The following is a 6,000-nucleotide window of genomic DNA, read 5'->3' on the forward strand; positions in this document are numbered from 1 at the left end:
GAAAGCTCACGATCTTCATATACGTCATTAAAATTTGTCGGCCATTTCTACTTTCATATTCGAGAGATATTACGAACTAAAACTTAGAATCTCACATCCCATCCATTATTCTTATGGAATCATTATTTAAAATACAGTAGACTCCCGATTATCCGCGGGCGGGTTATCCGCGCCTGCCGCACTAAGTTTTTTTTTGCTTCCAAGCAAAGAGAAAATGCTTCCAAAGCAAGAAGCAAACACAAATAAATGACTGATTTCTTCAAAAAGGTGCAGTTTTACAGTTATGCTTTTGTAATTACATAATACATTACAGTATTAAAACAGTACATATGTATTCATTTTTTTGTGTATCCTTGACGCCTCTCGTAAGCACAGAGCACTTTTCTGTTTTCATTAACAAAATGCAATTTAGGTTAGTTTTGAGTGATATACTAAAATATTAAGCGTTAGTTAAACATTTCCTGCTGTTTACTTTACGTTTTATTGTACATAAAATGATTTTTCAAAGTTGGAATGACTGTTTTCTCTTTTGCTATAGCCGTTTTTAGCTTTTTTCGGATTATCCGCGATTTTTGTTATCCGCGGCGGCCTCGCCACCCAATTCCGCGGATAATCGGGAGTGTACTGCAGTATTTTCTGTTATTTTGATAAAATAGATCTTACTTCGATAAATTTCTCCAGATCATAATATTAAATGGCTGCCATTAGCAATATTTACAATAGAATTAATTTAGTCCATAAATCGTGTTGTGCTACATTCCATCACAAAACATGTGGAATAAAATGATGTTAACTAATATACGTAACAGCAACTATTTTATTATTATTTTAAATTACACCTGCATAATAATTATAGAGCATCCTGTTTGGTTAGCTATAGTACAAATTGCTGAAAAAACTGTGATGTTTGCACCGAAATTGTGTAAAATTGGCTAGTTACTCCGATTGAAAGCTTTATCAATGTTTTGCAATATTTTTCCAAGTGGAGAAAAAGAAAATGCATATCCTTAAAGGCATATTTTAAAGTCATAATCTTTAAAACGAAATTAAAATTTTCGCTAATTATTGCTACAAAACTCTATCATGCATTTTTTCGAGAGAAGAAATAAGTGAAGCAATATTTTTCGATTTCTCTAAACATGGAGGATAGAGCAAGAAAAGTGACCCTTCATGACATATATAGAGGTTTAGACCTCTCTGAGTTCGAAAAACACATTTTTGGAAAATAATGTCTATCTGTGACAAATATAACTCAAAAACGGTTTGAGGTAAACAGTTGAAATTGGATAGACGATCTTTATGCCTAATTGGCAGATTTTTTATCAAATTTTGATTAAGATCTATACAGAGGAAGTCCATTTGTTCGAATGAAATTTATGACAATAATTACAAAATGAAGAGAGCTATATTGATAGAATTCAGTACACAAATTAATATCTATAGTGTATACATCTGTCAAATTTTGAGCCAAATCCAACGAAAGGTTGATTGTCTGTCGGTCTGTACTTCCCAAAACATGAAAGAGTGATAATGCAAATACGCAATGATTTAAATATATAAATTTTTATAAGGAATTTTGTCACTGTAAATACATTTTTATGTCAAATTTTTGCTTCAATCGGTAGAAAAAAACGCGTCTAAAACACAAATTTGATTTTCGAATACTATTAAGTCCAATAAGTAGGATAATTTGCAAGGGATTAATTACCAAATAACTCGCCACGGATGCCACGATATATTCCGAAAAAGCTAAATTTACGCCAAAAGTTAATATTTCGCAACTGTTGCCCACCAATGTCAGGTAAGGCGATCTCTAGCCTGACAACTATATTAGATAGTGTGCAGGAAAGTTTTGAGGAAACCACTTCATCTAGTTTAATTGGTTGTTGTAAAGAGGAGATAATATACGCATCGCACAAACAGATACAGCTTGAATTGTTTGAATTGAATATATATATATATATATATATATATATATATATATATATTAGATACGAACAGAAATTCATTAGATTTTATTTACCTGAGTTAGTTCATGAGTCACATAAATTAAAATTTATATCTGAGTATTAAAAAAAGAATTTGCCTACAATTTCCAATAATTAAAGTACTAAATAATTCAAAATATCGATATGAATGAAAATTTTGTCGCCAAATTTTTTCAATAATAGAAATAACTTATCTACACATGTTAAAAAAAAATAGATTTCAAATAATTATAAGCTTTAAATAATGGTCTTAAATGAATGATAATTTCTTTTTAATATGAAAATGATGTATATCATTTATAAGTTTAATCATGATAAATGTAGAATTAAAAATCGTCCAACAGACACTTTTTCTGGACCTATTTTTTCTATTTTTTAGCATATAAGTGTAGATGGATTAGATATTTTATAAGGATGGATTAGATATAACAATGTTTATAAAATATTATTAGTTTATTAATTTTGTTCAGCTGTATCTCAAAATTTATTTTTAATTATAAGAAATATTTTAAATATAACAGATATTCCTGCAAGATGTATTCATATTCAGAATATAAATTTGTCTATGGCGGTTAACGGAAGTCTAATTTTTGTTAGTTATTTTTTCTGAAAAATCAAAATGAAAAAAAAAAAATAATACTTTAAAAACTAAATTTTACAATATTTTCATAATTTTAAAACACATGCAATTAAAAAAAACAACATTAAAGAAAATATACAATTAAAAAATGTCTGCGAAAATATTCAGATACCTTAACTGATGAATTAGATATTTTATAAGAATGGATTAGATATAATTTAGATATGATTCTATCTTTGTATTCAATTTAACAAACTTAAAAATATTTTTTGAAGTATATCTTTCAAAACTAATTCATACTTACTTTTTATCTCTACTCGCATGTGTTAAAATTACATTAAATGTAATTTTTGTCTGCATATTTCCGCTGCTTCATAATTAAGACTGACATTTAAAAATAAAACAAATATAGCTTAATCATGCCAAAACCTTTAACATGTTGTTTCGGCCTAGAAGTTCCAAGCTCTTTTAAATTTTGTACAGATTATGGACGTTGAAAGCGAATTAAAAAATGTATACAAACAACAAAATTAATAAATTTATTAGCTAATTAATTCGACATATTTGTTCGATTCTCCAACTACTAGTTATTATTTCATCTTAGTAAGCATAGTTGAAATGGAAATGAGAGAGGAAAAAAAAAAAAAAAAAAAAGACGTATTCTTCACATTTCTTCTGAAACACACTTGCCATCTTCGTGACATACTGCGGAACATAATGAGTAAAATAAACAATTCGGACAACGGACAAACGTAACAAAGTGCATTTTTATGAAGGATTTCTGCTTTCGGACAGGGAAAAATTATTCGAATATTGGGAATATTATCGGAAAAAAAATAACAAAAAGCATCATCTGAACACAAGCTGTACAACTAGTATATTTAAAATTTTGCTGTTGAGATCTGCTCAACAACGGCTGTGCTTGCCTGGCATTCAGAAAAAAAAATAAAGTAATCGGTAAAGTTGTTTACACGATTTCATCAATGTAGTGTTTACAGACTAGAAAAACAAAAATTTCTTTATCAAAGAAATAAAAAAAAAACAAGTCAAAATTTTTAACATCATTATTAGGCTAAAAATATTCAATCTTTTGTTAAAAACATTATGCTCCTTTATTTCAATGCTTCTCGCAATTTGCTGAAAGCTTGGTAAATTATAAGACGAGAAACGTATTTAATATCGTCTCAGGAGTGCGAATGCATATTGAAACATTTAAAAAAGTTTTGCTTTAAAATATATTTTTATACTTATATTTTTGATAAGAATTTTATCATTGAGTGAATGTTCATTATGATGTAACTACTTACCTAAATGTGGTAGCTTCAGATCTGCAATCTATCTTTTATACTTTCTTCAGTGAATTTTGTATCATGCTTATCATATCAATCATAATGCATCATGCAATTCACAAATAGTATCCTCTTCATAAATATTAAAGTAAAAAAAAAGTTGAAATTAAATAAGTAAAATTGTTAAACTTTCAATAAGAACTACATCTTAATGAAATCTTATTGTTTTCCACCTACATGTTTAGAGAAATAACTTCAAAACAGCAAGAGCTTCCAGCAACAAAAGCTGCTTCGCACAATATAATGTGTAAACTCCTTCTAACAATTAAACTAAGGTGAACTTCTTCCAAGTTTGTTCGAACTTGTTCGGGCTCAAATCAAGGTCAAAATCATTATGATAACCCACAAGTATTCCATCTGTTTTGTACAATAGTAGAAATTGTACAATAATGGAAGAACTGGAATGTACAATAGTGGAAGAATTGTATCTTAAATCTTATTGTTTTCCAGCGACGTGTTTAGAGAAATGAACTCCAAAACAGCGAGAGCTTCCCACAGCAGAGCTACTGGCCGCTGCTTTTCACAACATAATGTGTGGACTTGTTCCAACATCCAGCTTAAGGTGAACATCCACCAAATATAAATAAATTTGGAGGAGTTCCTCATGCACACCATTCAAACCAAGATCAAAAGCATTGTAATAAACTGCAAAATACTCCATAGAGGATGTTGAAATCCTTACACCAAGATGGAAGCTTAAGGAAATGAAATTCATGAACCGCATCTGTCTGAGTAACATATTTATTTCTTTAAAGCTGCCTGGTTAAGTATGTCCGATTTTAGACATTTTTAACAGTTTTGTAGTTAAATAGCAGGATTGCAAGATTTTCGCTGCAATCATCCAAGTGTTTATGCACTGTGTCGGACAGGAATTTAGTGCCTGTTGCCCATGGTAAGTCAATCAACAACAAAATGCTCTCCCTGAGGATGGCATTCATTGACGCCTGTTTATGCTCAATGGAAGAAAGATATGATGTTCCCATGGGTTAAGACAGCATATCGACATTCTATATTGCATCTTGGGTAATAGCAACGGTATGCAACGGAGTCGATATATGGATATTCTGTTGAATCTAATGGAAAACACTTTCAATACTGAAAAAAAATGGTGGCACAAACTCCTTTCGCAAGTTTAACCCATAAATTTGTGGTCAAGTTGTGTGAGAGAATGATGTGAGTACTTCAGCTGCTGTGATTGGTTGATTTCTAACCAGGCAGACTACCACCAGTAGATAGATTTTTTTTAAAAAAAAATTTATTGCAAAATAAATTTATAAAAGATATAAATTCTGCGAATTATAAAATATAAGGATAATATTAATATTTTGTGAAGAATAATTGGTCAGGTTCTTGTCTGTTTTCATTACGATAACTTACATATTAAAATTTTACATAAAAACTAATCCGATGTTTATAAATACTGTAATATAATCTGTGTAAATAATATTGGATATAAACGTATGAACCATTCAACCCAGATTCATAATAATAATAATAATTTTAAAAAAATTACTTAGTTGCTGAAGTGAAATTTTACCTAAAATAAAGAAGAAATATGATAATTAAATTAAAATTGTATAGTAATATAATTTAAAAATGTACAGAAAAGTAAAATCAAAAAGAGGGGCATTATAACGAGCATTGCCTATGGCTGCAAAATGTCTAAATCCATCACTAGCTGTTCTAGAAACCCCTGATGTAAAGAGTAAAAGAAAATCTATCTTCCTTTCATTCATTATTAGATTGTCCCTTTCAAATTCAATAAGCTGCTAATGCTGTATTCTTGATTCAAATATAGCACAAGACGTCCAATCCGAATAATAAATAACGTTCTATACATTAAATACTTTTATAATATTCGCTATGGAAAGATAGCAAAGCAGGCACTTTCTTAGAAAACTAAATTTTGCAGCTAAATTTGGCAATATATCGCCAAATTGGCGATTTTTGTGTGTTTTTGTATACATTTACATTCGCTAAAACTAAAATTCCAACATCAAGATGTAGTTATGCAATAAAAATGACTTTTGAGAGATATGTTTGCACATTTGAAAACTCTTATTGAAATTTCACATTAAAGGAG

This window comes from Argiope bruennichi, chromosome 9 (genome assembly GCF_947563725.1).
Source record: "Argiope bruennichi chromosome 9, qqArgBrue1.1, whole genome shotgun sequence".
Classification (NCBI taxonomy): domain Eukaryota; kingdom Metazoa; phylum Arthropoda; class Arachnida; order Araneae; family Araneidae; genus Argiope; species Argiope bruennichi.